At 41.7% G+C, this 18,054-nt stretch overlaps 1 protein-coding gene and 1 pseudogene across 10 annotated transcripts in view; one reads left to right on the forward strand and one right to left on the reverse strand.

Moving 5' to 3' along the window:
- Positions 1-18,054, forward strand: part of JADE3 (jade family PHD finger 3) — a 137,433-nt gene that overhangs the window by 2,839 nt on the left and 116,540 nt on the right. For 3 of the 10 annotated variants that reach the window (XM_045473247.1, XM_045473249.1, XM_045473246.1), the window contains exon 2: positions 59-116. The exons of 5 other annotated variants lie outside the window; for them this stretch is intronic. The gene's annotated coding sequence lies outside the window, so the exon portion shown is untranslated. Of the gene's footprint in view, positions 1-58; positions 117-17,054; positions 17,382-18,054 lie in introns of those variants that run through there. 2 more of the 10 variants (XM_045473253.1, XM_045473248.1) reach the window with 2 other exon arrangements.
- Positions 5,601-7,409, reverse strand: LOC123595448 (annotated as a pseudogene).

Below are 18,054 nucleotides of genomic sequence, written 5' to 3' on the forward strand. Positions count from 1 at the left end.
GTTTGTCTTTTCCCTCCCTTGTGTTCCACCAACCATAACAATCCATTTCTCTCCTCAGCTACACCAGTCTATTTCGTCTTTTTGCCCACTACTTTGAGGTCTGACTGGAAAACTAGGCAAGTATTTTGGGGGACGTTGGGGGAGGCAGGAGGCACCGGGTGTTTGTAAAGGCATGGCATTACAGAGGGCTCTTAATAAGCCTTGATCAGGGATACAGAGGTCCTATTATCATAGGACATAATGCATCTACCTCCTCATGGAGGTTATACAAAACAGGATCTATCTGAGGAGGGTAGAGATCATATGCTGGCTTACATTAAAAAAAAAAAAAAAAGTCTCAGGGTGCCTGCATGGCTCAGTCGGTTGAATATCCAATCTTGATTTCGGCTCAGGTTATGATCCCAGGGTTGTGGGATCAAGCCCAGCATTGGACTTTGTGCTGAGAGTGGAGCCTGCTTAAGATTCTCTCCCTCCTATGGGGCGCCTGGGTGGCGCAGTCGGTTGGGCGTCCGACTTCAGCCAGGTCACGATCTCGCGGTCCGTGAGTTCGAGCCCCGCGTCAGGCTCTGGGCTGATGGCTCAGAGCCTGGAGCCTGTTTCCGATTCTGTGTCTCCCTCTCTCTCTGCCCCTCCCCCGTTCATGCTCTGTCTCTCTCTGTCCCAAAAATAAATAAACGTTGAAAAAAAAAATTTTTAAAAAAAGATTCTCTCCCTCCTCCTCCCCATGTCTCCCTCTCCTCTCCCCCTCCCTCCCCCTCCCCCTTCCCCTGTTCCCCCTTCCTCCCCCTCTCTGCCTCCCCCTCCCCCCTCTCTCCCTCCCCCCTCTCCCCCTCCCCCCCTCTCCTTCCCCCCTCTCCCTCCCTCTCCACTTCCTAATTACCCCCCCTCAAATAAAGTTTAAAAACTTTTTAAGAAAAATCTCATCAAGGAATAACTTACCTCACCTTATAGGTGAGGGGTGAGTGTTGGGTGACACCCATCTGGCACTCTTCTGAAGTGGCTAATATGAGGACACTTCAGTGGTTTAGAAGTTTCTCACTGTTGTTCAGTTACAGTGGCTGGGAAAGCTGAAGCATTCTGGTTTGTGGGGGAGAGTCTAGGATGAATGGGTAAAAATAATTAGTGAATAAAAAGGTGTTAGCAAATGCTCATTGGAGACCAAGTAACTACCACATTGAGTTTTTTGTTTTCTGAAATACTTGTGACTCCTCTATGGTTATTTTTGCCTCCTGCCTGTAGGTCTCTCCATAGACAATAGCAGTAAAGCTCTTATCATCAAAACTGCCTCTGTGGTTCTCTTGGGGGACAGAAAGAAGGGTCCTGGGAAGAATTTGCCTGACCCCATGGCTAAGCTTGGGAAAAGTAACTCAGAAGGCAGTCAACTGAAGAAAGTATGTAGGGTGCCTGGTATGGGGAAATGGTACTGAGGTTTTGACCAATAGGAGATACCCATGTGTTCGTTAATACTGTTTAAGCAGTAAATAATTTAATCTCCATCACAACCCAGAGGCCATAGCTGAGCTCTGCTACCCAAGGAGTTCCTTGTCCGTTGATGTTGGCTGACAGGCAAGGAAATCCAAGCCTGGAATGTGCTTTTTGGAATAGCTGACAAGAGAATATGGTATCAGCATGGCCAGTACACCAGCCAGACCTTGTGTGTTGGAGTCTCCTGGGACAGTTCTTCTTATTAGATTTTAAAAGCTTCGGGGCGCCTGGGTGGCGCAGTCGGTTGAGCGTCCGACTTCAGCCAGGTCACGATCTCGCGGTCCGTGAGTTCGAGCCCCGCGTCGGGCTCTGGGCTGATGGCTCAGAGCCTGGAGCCTGTTTCCGATTCTGTGTCTCCCTCTCTCTCTGCCCCTCCCCCGTTCATGCTCTGTCTCTCTCTGTCCCAAAAATAAAATAAACATTAAAAGCTTCTTATTTTGATTATAATTACAGAAATATTGCAAGAATAGTACAAAGAACTTCTGTATTCCCTTTACCCAAGGTCACTAATTATTACTAGTTCACTCCCACTTGCTTTATCATTTGTTCTTTCTTTTTCTAAACCATCTGAAAGTAACCATTGCCAGATTAGCACTTGTCAAGGGCATCCTGTCCTGAAGGGTGGCTCAAGTGTAGCAGTGGAGTATAGCAGAACTTTGGTGGTGATGCAGGGCCCCAGAGGTAGAGGGGCGTCTACCTATAGCTGTAAAGGGCATATGTGTAAGTCAGGTGAAATCAATGTATGGTGCTACATATAGAAATCATTATCAGTTGTAAAAGTGGTTATGATAAACTCTACTTTTGTCATCCTTCATGTCAAGTTTGTTGCCAACTATGCCAAACTTCAAAATTGTTATGAAAATCCACTCCACCACTCCAACTTTGCAGCCGTAATGTATTCTCCAACATTTTCATTTAATTCGTTCAGCAAATGTGTATTAAGTGCCTACTGTTTGCTAGGGGTATAAGAGGTGAAAGACAACTCATCCCACTGAGAGTTCAACATCCAATGTAAAGGAAGAAGGAAATCTATGGGGGGGGGGGGGCGCGGGCGGAATTCGGTTGAAGGAGTTTACAGGAAGTGCTTAAATACCAGACTCGTTAAGGATCTGAAGAGTAGATACCTGGGAGTAGAATGTGAAGATCCATCTTCTCTGAGGCTTGCTGCTCTTAGATAACAAAGTTCATGATTGGGGAAGCCTTTGGTGGTGTATACAGCACAGGCTGTGGGTTCAGGCCAACTTGGATTTGAATCTGCCACTTGATCTTGGCCGGTACTTCTCTATGCCTCAGTTTCTTCATCTGCCTAACCACATCTCCAAGGTAATAATTAATTGAGGTCAAAATTGCTCTGTAAACATTCATTTTATCTTCCCCCCGCAAGAAATGCAGTATGTGGGGAAATAGCATGAGCAGTATTAGGTATTAAAGTGGGATGCAGGGGAGTGTTTCTATTTTTCCTACAAATATATATGTAATTGCTAATTGTACTGAGAGCTATGATGAAGATCACTATAAGGGATAATAACAACAGTAGCTCTGATTTGTTGACCATTGCCTGTGTACTGAGCACTGTACTAAGGTACTTAATATAGTATATCTCTGTGAGGTATGAGGCAAAGCTAACTTGCCCACGGTCACACAGCAAGTAAGAGGTAGAATGCTTTTGTAAGGGAGACTAGCAAGGTTCCCTGGACCCTGAATAATGAGCAGGAATAAGCAAGGCAAAAGGGAGGAGGGATTGCCAGGCCAAGGGAATACCAGGTGTTGTGAGGGCACTGAGGTGGGAGAGAGATGTGGAGAGGATCCACAGAGGTTTGGCTAGGACCTGGGGAAAGAGAGATGAAGTAGGCAGGGGGAGATTGACAGGGCCTTATGGGACCTCATTAAGCAGCTTGTATTTTATTCCAAGGGCAACGGGAGGCTGCTGGAAGGTGTTTTCCACCTTAAACCATATGGGGTGTGTTGGGGGGGGGGTGTGGTGGTGTGGTGTGTGTAATCCAGAAAAACATCTAGTGAGGCTTAAACAAAAGTAGCCTATAAGTCATTTCCCCTTCAGTGTCCCACTTTGTGATCCAGTGGAAGCAGTGTTTCTGGCCCAAATGTGTAGATCTTAAGCAGTTTCTACTGCCCACCATTAACACGGCTAAAAAGAGTTGCTGTGATGCTGGAAGAAGCTGGTCCTGCAGACTGTTTCTAGAAGGTTTAATTAGGTTTATATATCTGATGCATTTTAGGCTGCAGTAAGGGAGGTCTTTCAGCTTTCACTGAGCCCTGTCAAATGGGGAAAAAAGTAAAATTGGGAGAAGTCATTCCTGGAAACCTGAGTTGTGTTAGAAATGGAACTGTTGAGTATAAGACTTTGGTTTAAATATATCATGATAAAGATGCTTCAGTGACTAAATGGAAATTTTTAATGCTTTTTGTTTTTTTGGTGTGTGCCATCTGTGATGGCAGACAGCACATTTGTGAGAATCTGGGAAGACTTAGACATTTTTTCAGTACTTATATATTTATTTATTCTCGTCCAGGTACTGCAGGTTTTTCTGTTTGAAACTATTTCTTTTGTGCAGAATCAACTTCACAGGAGGAAAACCAGTGTTCTCTTCCCCTTTCCATATGTACCAGACTGCAAACATACTTATTTTGAAGTAGCCTATGTCAGTTAGCTTTTGGGGGGCAGGGAGGGTGGTTGGCTGATCTAGGTTGGCCTTGCTCACACATCTGGTGCTTGTCAGGCCGGTTGGTCTAGGCGGCCCTAAGCAAGGATGGCTCATCTCCACTCCAAATGGTCCCTCCTTCGGCTGGCTGGTCTGGATGGGTTAACATTGTGGTCTCAAAGACACAAAGAGTAGCCAGCAAGAGCAAGCTCCAGTGTACAAGCACTTCTCTTGTGTCTGCTTGTGTCATATTTGGTATTGTCCCATCAGCCAAAGTAGGGAAGTCCTTCCTTGGCTAAGCCCAGAGTCATAGTGGGAGGGAGACATCTAAAGGTGCAAACACCAGGTGCCTGGGTGGCTCAGTTGGTTAAGCGTCCGATTCTTGATTTCGGCTCCAATTCTTGATTTCAGCTCCGGTCATGATCTCACAGTTTGTGAGTTCAAGCCCTGCATGGGGTTCTATACTGACAGTGTGGAGCCTGCATGGGATTCTCTCTCTGCCCCTCCCCTGCTCACGCTAGCTCTCTGTCTCTCTCTCTTTCAAAATAAATAAGTAAACTTATAAAATTAAAGGTGCAAATTCAAGGAGATGCAAAAAAAAAAAAAAACTGGGGGCCATTACTTAAGTAATGCAAGATAATTATTAATGTAACCTCTTTTCCTTTGATAAATCTTGTTAAACACTCATTTCTAAATGTACTGTATTCTTGAGATTAAGTAATACAATTGGGCCATCTTCTCTTCTACTGAGTGTGGAGCTGAGTGGTGTTTTTTTCCAGAAGGAAACTGAAGGGAGACAGTGTGCTCTGGATGTAAATATTCTTGTGAATGGCTTGACTGCTCACTGATTTTGTGTAGCTATTAACAAAGGAATTCGTGGGTTTTCTCAACCTCCTGTTCAAGTTTTATTACAAAAACTTAGTGTACTAGGCTGTACTGCATTTTGTAGTCAAGCAAAAGGATAGTTAATTGGAAATCCATCACTACCTGAAAGATGAGAGAAACATTTGCAGCCTTTCCTTATAACCTTTATGTGATTTATAGTTTTTACCTGAGAAGAAATCCTTATTTGGGCATTATAATAAAGACAGAGGATTCCCTCTAGGTGTGTTTCATTTGGTCAAGATTTTAAAGTCTTCTGGGGTGCCGGGGTGGCTCAGTCGTTGAAGCTTCCAACTTCGGCTCAGGCCATGATCTCGAGGTTCCTGGGTCCGAGCCCCCTATCGGGCTCTGTGCTGACAGCTCAGAACCTGGAGCCTGCTTCAGATTCTGTGTGTCTCTTTCTCTCTCTCTGCCCGTCCCCCGCTTGTGCGCTTGCATATTTTCTCTCTCTCTCTCTCTCTCTCTCTCTCTCTCTCTCTCAAAAAGTAAATAAACACTTAAAAAAAGACTTTAAAGTCTTCCCTGTGGTTGTAGTGAAGAATCCAGTATTGTGCTGTGAAGTGAGTGGTCAGTGACCAGCAGTTTGGGGCATTAGCCTTTGGCCTTTGCTTGTGAAGTTTTCTGAAGTAACTAACACCTTTCGCATAACTGAAATAGGCTTTGCAACCAGCTTGTGGCCTGAAATATATTACATGAAAATGCAACTAGACCCTAGGAACCATGTGTGGGAAACTGAGGAGAAGGCTCACTTTGTATATCTTAGCGATGTACATTCCTCCAGAAAATTGCCTGGTGATAGAATCTTAGCTTCCTTTCTTTCCTCCTAGGATAAAAATAAAAAATGGAAAATCCCTGACATTTTAAAAGTCAGTGACTTGAAAATAGCCATCAAAATTATAAATGCCTGTATCATTTGACCCAGCAAACACATCGAAGAATTTATTCAACAATTATTTGCATATTACTTGGAATGTTGCTTATGATAGTGAAATATTAGTAATATTCTAAGTATTGAGCAAGGCTTGGTTATTACACTGATAGTAGAATATTACACTGATATTGCATGATCTCTAAGATGTACAAACTTAAGAAAAACAGGAAATGGAAGAGTGTGTATTGTATGCTGCCATTTGTGATAGCTACTGGGGCAATAATATGTGCTGTATAATATGTACATTTTTTCTTACTTGGACATAAAATATTTCTGGAAAAGTGTTCAAGATACTGATAGCTTTAGGGCATATAGAGCCAGGGTAGAGGGTTGGAAGAAGATTCTTCACTGCATAAACTTTTGTATATACCTTTTGACTTTTTTTTTTTTCTTTTTGGCTGTCAGATGATCCTTTATTGAAATATTTTCCTTTGTGGTCCTTAACTAGCTGGGCATTCCACTGAACCATTATTGGTGTTATCTGTGATATCATGAGGGTGGCAGCCGTCAACCTTGCAGACCACAGATTGGGGAGTCCCCAGGATCTCTTCCATGGTTCCAGAGAGTTCTCTGGCTAAAGATCAGTGCCGCATCTGTTGGGCAAGGTTGACAGTCTCATCAAAAGTGATATTTCTACTGTGCTTAATGTTTTTCTGCTTCTTTCTGTCTCTTGGCAGTTCCTGAAAGGCTTTGATAATCAGGGCAGAGGAAGAAGGTACCACTTCAGTCTGAGCCTGTCTGTTCTGAATGGTCATTTTCAATGTAATCCTTAGACCCTTCCAATCTCTGGTTGCCTTGGCAATGTCATTACCAACGTTTTTTGGAGACAGAACCAGGGGCCAATTTTTGCAGCCAGGACAGACATGGCACTGACTTCCCCACCTGTGCACCTTAGGTTTACAACTTTGATCTTGTTGGGGTCGAACTTAGGAGGCATCGTGGAGGTGGCCTATAACCCAGATTTGGGAGGACTTTCAAAGAGAGTTGCACCTTCACCTCCTCTAAGGTGAAAGTCAAAAGTACCTTTTGAATTTTAAGCCGTGTGAATACATTACCCCATTTTAAAAACCAAATACATTTATTTTAAAAAGAGATGATATATGGTGATGGTGATGTGAACTTCCATGGACTCCCACCCAACAGCTATGGCTGTTAAAAAATATATGTATCCAGTCAGTTTTGTCTCATAGAAATGCCTCAGAATTTCAGAATATCACTTCTGAATTTTTAGCTGAAGTCCTGCATTTTCCAGAATTTCGTACGAGTGGAATCATACAATACATAGCCTTTTTTGGTCTGGCTTCTTTTACTTGATTCATCCATTTTATGTGAACTAATAGCCTGTTCCTTTTTATCACTGAATAGTATTCCATTGTACGGATGCCCCACAGTTCATACAGTTACCTGTTGAAGGACAACTTGGCTGCTTCCAGTTTCTTGGTGATTATGAATAAAGCTGCAGTAAATATTAGCATACAGATTTTTTTGTGTGAAACATAAGTTTTCAGTTCATTTGGGTAAATACCTAGGAGTGGGACTGCTGAGTTTTTATGAGAAACTGTCAAACTGTCTTCCAAAGTGGCTCTACCATTTTGCATTCCCACCAGATTAGGTGTGTGTCAAGTCTCATCTTCCTGCATATGGATGTCCAGGGGTTCCAGAACACTTGTTGAAAAGTCTATCCGTTCTCCATTAATACTGCTTTTGCACCTGTGTCAGAAATGTGACTATGCTTGTGTGGGTCTATTTCTGGGCTCTCTATGCTGTTGCATTGATCTGTGTGTCCATTATTGTGCTATTGCCACACTGTCTTGATTACTGTTGCTTTTTGGTAAGTCTTAAAATTAGGTAACACGAGTACTCTTACTTTTTTCTTCTCTCCCAAAATTGTAGTGGTGAGAGAGGACATCCTTAAGTTGTTCCAATCTTGAAAACCATTCCATCTCTCACCATTAAGTATGATGTTAGCTGTATGTTTTTAAAATATATATACCCTCTTGTGCTGAAAAGAGTTACCATAGCAGTCCTGATGCTGCTTGCTGTCTTTAGCAGGCCTCACAAGATTGGCCCTTGCCTGGAGTCTTGAAAATTGGCTTTTCAATCATTTTGAAAATAAAATCTTACACTCAACCTTCATTTGTTACTTTTCCAGTGTTCTTCATTTCTTTATGCTAATCCAAGCTCCTACCTTAATCATAATTTTCTGCCTGAAGAATTTTTCCTTAATGTTTCTTTTGTGCCAGGTCTGCTGACAGTATATTCTTTGCTTTTGAGAGTCTTTCTTTGTTTCTTCACTTCTGAAGGACATTTTTGTGGGATATGGAATTCTGGGTTGACAGTTCTTTTCCTTTGCAACGTATTACTCTACCGTTGCCTTGCTTGCATGGTTTCTGATAAATTGGCTGTAATTTTTGTCCTGTTTCTCCATGTGGTTAATGTGTCTTTTTTTCCTCTGACTGCCTTCAGGCTCTTTGTCTTTGCCTAGATATGGCTTTTTAAAATTTCATCATATTTATCCTTCTTGGTGTTCCTCTGAGCTTCTTGTATCTGTGGATTGTTGTCTGTCACTGATTTTGGAGAGTTCTCAGTCATTATTTTTTCACATCATTCTTGTGTTCAATTTTCTCTTTTTTTTTATTCCTCTGGAATTCCAGTTTACAAGTATGTTATGCTGTTTGATATTTTCCCACAGTTCTTACATGCCATGTTCTAATTTTTCACTCTCTTGTCTCTTTTTATTTTAATTTTTATTGATCTGACCAATAAACTCGATCGTTATGCTCACAGATTCTTTCCTTGGCTGTGTCTAATCTTCTGTTGAGCATGTTGGGTTTTTTGTCCTTTTTTTGAGCATGTTGGGGTTTTTTAACTTTTTTTTTTTTCTAGCATTTCGATTTCTTTCTTATCCTTTCTTTTTGCTGAAATTATTCATCTAGACTTGCATGTTGCCTACCGTGCAACTCTACCATTAGAGTCTTTAATATATTAATCATAATTCTTTTAAATTTCATTCCAGATAGTCCCAACATCTGTATTCATATTGAGTCTAAATTTGATGATTGCTTTGTCACTTGGAATATTTCCTTGCCTTTTACTATGCCTCATAATAAAAAGCTGAACATGGCTGAAAAGCTGTTGAAAGCTGTTGAAACTGAACATGGGCAGGAGATACTGAGGTAAATATTTGATATGTTTGGAGAAGAACACAGGTGTCCTTCTGCTAGGCCTTTAGTGTGGAGATTTGAGTTAATCGAGTCAGGAGTTGGCTTGTATTTGATGTTTGTTTTTGGTAGGGCACCAGAGATTTCTGACTCCTCTAGTGATACCTTCTTTTTGACTCCGGCTTGGCTTTGGGGTTTTCCTTTGTGCTGTTTCCCAAGAGCTATCTCTCCTAGCCTTCCCAGTTGTATTCCAGTGTTACTAACCACATAGCTGGTTTGGCAGGTGGTGGCAGGGGGGAGGAGGGAGTTTTCTGATGACTGGATGAAACCTCAGACTTAGGCAGGTATTGGAACCTGGGTCTTGAGTATGTCCTTTACAAGAATTCCTGCTCGCCCTCCAGGGGTGAAGCTTCTTTTTCTTTTTCCTGTCTTCCTCTTCCCCAGCTGCAGTTGAGTGTCCTGAAGCCAAGGGTTTCAAGCCCTTCCCCCTACAGATTAAGCCTTTTGTTCTGTACTGGAGATAAAGGAAAGGGGTCTGGGTGGATTTCACAGTGGGTGTTGTTTTCCTCAGCCAACCGGCACCAGGATGGGAGCTTTGTCTGGGATTCCCCTGATTCTTTCTCTAAGAGCCTGGTGGGATTCCTGTAGGAAAAACTTGTAAGAGGATGGGAATTCCTCCACCCCGTGTGGAACCCAGGAGCTTCATACTCTCATGACATCCCATACTTTGGCCTTCGGTAACTTGTTAGAATTTCTGGTTTAATCTTCCTACCAGTTTACATGCCCAGATCCTGTATCTTCCTGCAGGCATCTGTCTCTTCAGATATCCGGATGGTAGTTTGCCCTGTACTCCATTCTTTGATAAGTCTGAGAAGAGTCATTGGTTTTTCAGTTTGTCTAGCTTCTTTCTCATAATGGTGAGAATGATGGTTTTCCAGGCCTTTACAAATCTGCTGAAACCTGAGTCCTAAAATGAGTTTTAATCTATATAAATGTCTAATGCAGTGCACGGCCCATAGAAACTCAGCACAGGTTAGTTTTTCCTTTCTTTTTCTCACCTCTTTGCATGTTCTGGTTTTATGGCTAGGGAACCAGGAGTAATTGATTCTCGTTTGAGTTCTGCATGTTTTAGGCTTTAAGGGGGCGCCTGTGTGGCTCAGTTGGTTAAGCATCCGACTTCAGCTCAGGTCACCATCTCATGGTTTGTGGGTTCAAGCCCCACATCGGGCTCTGTGCTGACAGCGTAGAGCCCACTTGGGATCCTCCGTCTCCCTCTTTCTCAGCCCCTCCTCCATGAGCTCACTCTCTCAAAAATAAACAAATATTAAAAAAAAAGAAACCTCTACACCACTGGCAGTATGTTGTTATATGTTTGTCTTGCTCTCTTTCAGAATTCTATATATGCCTTTGTAATTATCGAGAACATCGTTAGCGCTCAGAAATAATTTGCCTCATTCAAAATTAGAGCTTGATTTAGTCTTCCCACAGTGTAGGTTTTGTTAGTAACCATGTGTTTGTCATTTTTATTCCCCACATTTCCGGGTGCAGTTCAGTTCAGCAGATATTTTAAGTGCCCACTGTGCTATGAGTGAGGCAGTAGGTGTTGAGTAGAATACAAGCGTGACCTGGTAATTGGAGTAAGAGGTTCTCAAAGGCAGTGGAAACCCTCTGGATGGAAGGATATTGCAACTTGGGAAATATCTCCATTTCAATCTAGATGGATTTTTAAAAAATTTTAATTCTGTTTGTAGTTATACTAGAGATATACTAGAGATGCATTCTAGTAAAAATTGAAAAGCTGTAGAAAGAGCCATGGTTGTCCATGACATCCTTATAACATCCTCATTTTATCACATTGTCCTTCCCAGGGTTAATTTTGATTACTTATTTTTGTTTTACTATGCAAATTTCTGTGCCAGATGTCATGCCGTCTAATAACTTACTGAAATACGTGTATTTTTAAGGCACTAAGCACACAAATTCATTTAACCTTTAAGGAATGTTTATTTAAAGGGATAACTCATCATTCAGTTTGGACGTGTGACCTGGTAATGGTTCTTTGCTTCACATTGTAGTGTAACTCTTAATTTTTAAATCTGAAAACTAGTGTTAGTGATAGGTAGAGTGGTATTGTGAGTAAATGGAAAATACAGAAATTAGTATTGACCAAAAAGAAGATGGCCTCTTTTGATTTTCTTTAATTATCATCCAGTAAATTGACTTTCAGGGGATATACATAGTCTTGTGGATTTTGATACATGTATAGATCAGTATAACCACCATCATAATCAAGGTACAAAACAGTTCCATCACCCCCCCCAAAACTCCTTTGTGTTACCTCTTCAGTGACATTTTTCCTTCCCCAACTCTTGGCAACCACTGATCTGTGCTCCGTCACTAGTTTTATCACTTTGAGGATGTCATATAAGATGGAGCGAGGCTGAATGTAATCTTTTGAGTCTTGAATTTTTTTTTCACTCACCATAATGCTTTTGAGATTCATCCAAGTTGTGTATATTAATAGGTGTTCCTTTTTTATTGTTGAATAGCATTCCATTGTAGAAATGTACCACATTTGGGTTGTTACCAGTTTTGGGTAATTATAAGTAGAGCTGCCATAAGAATTTATGTGCAAGTGTTTATAGACACATACATTTGCATTTTTAAAGGCAAATACCTGAGCGTAAGATTGGTAGAATTATAGTAATGTTCATGGTGAAACTAGTTCGCTGGTGTTTTAACGCTAGAATGGATAGAGTAGTAGAGACTCAAGTTGTTTGAATTATGCTTACTTAGTCATGCAACCGTGAGTGAGTTTAACCTCTTTGTGCCCCAGTTTCCTCTTTTGTAAAATGAAGTTAATAATGATAACCACTGGGATTGTTGTGTGGAATTAAAGACTTCTTAAGGATACAATGCCAAGCAATGTCTGGCATACCAAATATTATTATTATTTCATGTTTAACTGAACCTTGTCAGAAACATTCATCTGTAATTAAAATAGGGAAATTAAGTAATCCATAAGTGTGATGTGTTTAGTAGGCAAGCCTCCAAAGCAATGCCGTCTCTAGGGGAAATTTTTGAAGTTATCTTTAGGGGAGGCCGGGTGGCTGAGTCAGTTGGGCATCCAGCTTCAGCTCAGGTCAGGATCTCGTGGTTTGTGAGTTCAAGCCCCACGTCGGGCTCTGTGCTGACAGCTCAGAGCCTGGAGCCTGCTTTGGATTCTGTGTCTCCTCCTCTCTCTGCCCCTCCCATGCTCACGCTCTGTCTCTCAATAATAAATAAACATTAAAAAAATTTTTTTTTAAAGTTATCTTTAGTGGTGAAAAAGTTCAGGACCATATGTATGGGAGTCCTATGTAATAGCCAAAGATTGGACTGCATGCCCATTTTTGATGATTTTACTTGCCCTCTCAGCATTAAAGAATCACATTCACCAAAATTTAGTACATTGCTATACTTAATGAAGAAACTGCAAAACCTACCTCAAAATCAACTAACATTCGTTTAGTGCTTGCTGTATACCAAGCCCCAGGATAGGCATTCCTCAAGGGTATAAACCTGAGTACCTCCCCACAAAATAAGAAATTTGGATAATCACTAAATGTTATTTTTATACTTTCTAAAGGTAACTGTTGACACTGACGAGGCATGATTTCTTGGAGCCCCTATGATGTGAGCCGTCTGTGATTTCTCAGGTCCTATCTTAAAACACATCTTTTTACAGGAAACCTCCCCAGTTTTGAGGAGAGAATTGCAAAACTCAGCATGCCTGAGTAAATCTCTCCCTAGAGCACTGTGTCATTAGGAAATGCAACAGAGGCCCCTTTCTTGCATAACTGCTCTATAGTATGGTCTGGCTCAGTCTGAGAAAGCACCAAGGGCAAAGGGGATGTGTTTTCCCCTGGAGAACTCCCTGTCCTGTGAGGTACACACAAAGGCCTACCCATCCACCTACTATACAGTGAATGAAAGCCAGTGTGTGCAAAGAGGAACCTAAATATCCTTTCTTCTCTTGTCTGTTCAGTTGTTTTGTAATGTATTCACATGCCGCGGTCTGTCAACTGAGGACAATTCTTCACCTGCACTTTCAGGGGAGCTAACTGGGTGGAACAAGAAGTTTAGAGCACACACTCTAGGATGTCATCTCTAAACTTCCCTCACTGCCTCCCCTCCCCAAGTATCACCACCATCCAACACTCAGGTTTACCTGGAGCCTTTCCTCACAATTGGAGCCTCCTTCCCTCTTTGCCCTGCCAATCCTGCCTAGGCCATTTCTTGCATATTCTAGCCCAGCAAGAGACTCCCCCGCGCCTCAAAACCTGCTCATTTGGACGCCATCCTTTACTCCATATTTCCTCATTAAATCATGTCTTGTCTTTTCACTTTGTCACCTGATGCCATGCTTCCTTATTCTGTGACCTATTTCGTATATACGTGACCTGAAAGTTGTACAACTAGACTGCTATTCCCAGAGTGTAGGAAACCCTCTAATTCTCCATATCCTGTCTCCCACAAATACCTGAAAGAGAATTGCTGCCTGCTATTTAATAAACAAACTAAATATCTGTTCTCATTTTGTGTTTAAAAATTACATGTAACATGTTCTAATGGCCACAGAAGTCCTGTGGATAGTGATAGTTTGGGAAATAAATATGTGTCTTGTGGACTGTCAAAAGAAAACTGGTGCTTTGCCACGCTGCCACTGTGAAAAGTGTGACTATATAGTCTGCCTGCGCAGAATATGACTCCATAGTATAGACTGCAGTCAAAACTGCAGGCAACCTTTTTCTGGCTCCATCATGGTTTCTGACCTTCCCCATAGTTCTTTTCCCATTTACATTGTTAAAGAGCACTAGAAATTTTTTTCAAATACAGACGAAGCATTGTTAACAGTTGTATTGTACTTGTCTCTCATGAAACTTGTATCTTATACAGGAGACTGGTGTGTGGGTGGGTGTGTGTGTGTGAGAGAGAGAGACAGAGAGACAGAGACAGACAGAGACAGAGACAGAGAGAGAGATGAGCCTGAATTTAGCTCTCTGGGATGACCAATTTAAATCCAGGATAAACAATTTTTATACCTCTAAATAAATCTGGAGGTAAAAGCTCCAGTTATGCCCTTTAGCCCCTTGAAGAGAATCCATGCAGGCACTTGCCTTTAGGGAAACCATCTCTAGGCTGCTCTCTTGCCATGATCTCTATGCCACTATACTCCAGAGCCAGTTCAACTTCCTTCCAGACTGCTGTCCACGAAGATGCAGGTCCTAAAGGCCTCTTCCCTATACCACCATTCCCACTCCTGCCACGAGGCCGCCACTGACTCCTTGCTGCTCACTGCATGGTGGGTAGTGTCTGTATTCCCGAAAGCCTAGCAGTTAAGGTCTTCCACATCCAATCATAACCTTTCCCACCATCGTTACCTCTTAATTTTTCAAATCCTCGTCTCTACCCATTCCAGCCAAGTATGCATTGACTAGACTCTAAACATACCATGAGTCATCCTGCCACTCCTGTGTGTACTGCCTTTGCCTGAAGTTCTCCACATTCCTCTGGGTTCGTTCCATCCTGTACATTCCTCAGGACCCACTCAGAAGCTTATCTTTTTCATCTCAGTGGTTCCTTCCATCTTTGAAGGTGCACAGGATTTAATGTGCTCAGCACTCATTTTCCCAAACAGGATGGTGTGATAGAATGGTTAATGGCCACAGAGTCCTTTCATTTCTGTATGTATGTATGTATGTGACATTGCAGCCCCTCCCATCAAGGTAGAGTCCAGTTCTCTACTCCCTGAATCTGGACTGTTCTTGTAACTTGCTTTGGCCAGTAAAATGCCACGTGAGTAGTTGTGTGTGACTTCTGAGCCTAGGTCTCAAGAAGTCTTGTAGCTTCCCCCTTGCTCCCTAGGGACCCTGAAGCAACCTTATGAAGAAGTCCAGCCAGCCTGCTGGAGGAAGAGATGACATGGCAAGAGAGGCCAGGCAGCAGCCACGCATCAGACATGTAGGCAGACATGAGTCCTAGTCACGTCGCCAGATGACTGACCATATGAGGGACCCTAGGAAAGAGTCACAGAAGAACCACCTAGCTGATGCTACTGCAGATTGCTGACCCACAGCATTGTGCACACATAAAATGGTTGTTCTTTTAAGCCACTACGTTTTGGGATGATTTACTATGCAGCAATAAATAACTGAGGGCATGGTTTGTAGCGTTGTATTCCCAGGGCCTAGAAGACAGGCCTATGGGAGGTTTTCTTGAAGAGATTACTGTGGATCACTGTCATGGTGTCACTCCTCTCTCTACTTCATAGACAAATAAGCTTTCAGATCTTCGTGTCTCTCCCTGGTGCTCAAGCAGTTCAAAGCTTGGGCTCACCACTGTCGTCGAGAATAACACCTTGCGGTTCTTCTGTACTCCACAGGACCGACATCCCTCTATTTGCTCCCTTCACAGACCCATGGCAGGTCGCACCTCTCAGCTCACTGCTGCATCTCTTACCGTTCGCCCTTGGTCACTAACACTGTAGGGTCAACCCGTGGACTGCCTGAATGCCATAAAGCTGTTCTCAACCTCGCAGCCTTCCACCATCACTTTGAACGCTCATACCTGATTCACGTGTGCTTATTATTAGGAGAGACCTTAGAGATTGTCTCAGACAGACAACCCCTTCAAGTTATGAATGAGGAAAGGAATGCCCAGATAAGAAATAACCATAAAAAATGGCTTGTTGAGGTCATATGTTGGCAGTACCAATACCAGAACCCACATCTCCTGCAGATTATTACCCAGTAGATTGCTCATTTGTGCTTGGTTCATGTGTACTTCACTGGTTAGACTGTCAAGTTCTTTGGAGGCAGGCATAATCTTTTACTTCTGCCGTTTCACACTTTCCTGCTATCCCCAAAGCCTGACCAGTGACCACTGGACATACCTGTAGTCAATAAGTACTTGTGGATTAATTGACACTTGAAAAGCACTTATGCTTGGAACTCTTCTATATCTTTTTTGTAGGGTTGCCAGTTTTTTGAAAAAAACTACTAAGGTACAGTTGACACACAATGTTATGGTAGTTTCAAGTGTACAACATGGCGATTCAACAATTCTGTGTGTTATTCAGTGCTCACCATGATAAGTGTGGTCACCAGCTGTTAGCATACAGTGTTATTACAATATTATTGACTATATTCCCTAAGATGCACTTGTTTATTTTATAACTGGAAATTGTTACCTCTTAATCCCTTTTATCTATTTTACTCATACCCCTACCCACTTCCCCTTTGGCAGCCACCGGTTTGTTCTCTGTATTTAAGACTCGGGGTTGGTTTGTTGTTGTTGTTGTTGTTGTTTTTGTCTCTCTCTTTTTTTTTCCTGTTTGCTCATTTGTTTTGTTTCTTAAATTCCACATATGAGTGAAATCATGTGGCATTTGTCTTTCTCTGACTGACTTAATTTCACTTCACATCATACCCTCTAGGTCCATCCATGTTGTTGCACATGGCAGGATTTCATCCTTTTTATGGCTGTGTAATATTCCATTGTATATACCATGTCTTTATCCATTCATCTGTGGATGAACACTTGAGTTGCTTCCATTTCTTGGCCATTGTGAATAATGCTGCTATAAACATAGCATTTATCTTTTCAAAGCAGTGTTTTTGTTTTCTTTGGGTAAATATCCAACAGTGGAATTACTGGATCTCGTGGCATTTCTATTTTTAATTTTTTGAGAAACCCGCATAATGTTTCCCACAGTGGCTGTACCAATTTACATTTCCACCGGTACTGCGTGTCCTTGTCATTCCCCCACGTCCTTGCCAATGCTTGTTATCTCTTGCCTTTTTGATGCTAGCCATTCTGACTGGGTGAGATGGTATCTCATTGTGGGGAATTGTTCTATATCTTGTTTGTGGTGGTAATTACAAATGTATGCATTTTTCAAAACTCGAATTGTACATCAAGAAGGATAAATTATACTGTGTATAAATTTTTAGAATTAAGGTATAATTCAAGGCAATTATGCTGAAGAAATCCATTTATTTGATAAATGCGGCTAAATGTATAGGTTACATGTTACCGTGAGAAAAGGAATTTGGCCCTTTGAAAATAAATGTGCACATAATGAGCACTCATGCCAGTTTCCTTCCTCCTTGCACACAAATGCTTCAGGATCATCTGTCAAGACTGCTAAAGAAAGGATACATGCCCGAGGAGATGGCGGGATCTCAGATGACTTCTAAGATCCTGTGATTGGTTTGAAAGGTAAATAAATGATATTTTGGAATGCTTGGGTAAAGCAAAATATATAAGCACCACCATACTATTCCAAAAGCTGGTCCCCTAGAACCTTAATTTTAGTTACAAAGACTTACTCAAATATAAAATAAACTATTAGCCCTCTGTTAATAGAAATTATTTAAAACTTAAAAATAATACAAAAAGATTGTCATATGTTCTTTCATTGTTATACTGGAACATTGAGAGGCCCACCCAAGGATTATTTAGTTCTTTGGGGGATTGCATCTTTGTTTGGAAGTGATGCGTTAAAAGATTTTTGTCGGGTAGGAGATGTAAAAATTCTTTTGGGTAGAAGAAATAATCTGAGAGTACAGATGAACTGTCCTGTAGACATTAACCACTTTTCTGTCCAATTTAGCTATCTTACTGTAGCATTTTTTAATTTTAGTACCTCTGTATACCAAATCTCTCAAATATTCTTTGAATTATCCTGGTTCCCTCACAGATAAAGTAGTCTTTGACATGTGTTCACTCTGTGTTTGTAGGAGTCACGTTTTTAATTTTGAAAATTACATTTTTTGACACCCGAAACATCCTACAGCATTGCCTGTGGATCATGCCCCATCCTGTACAAAGTCCCTGAAATCCACTACTGATTGCTGGTTTTAATGCTGTACCAGCACCTTGAAATACCTTA

This window comes from Leopardus geoffroyi, chromosome X (genome assembly GCF_018350155.1).
Source record: "Leopardus geoffroyi isolate Oge1 chromosome X, O.geoffroyi_Oge1_pat1.0, whole genome shotgun sequence".
Taxonomy (NCBI): Eukaryota; Metazoa; Chordata; class Mammalia; order Carnivora; family Felidae; genus Leopardus; species Leopardus geoffroyi.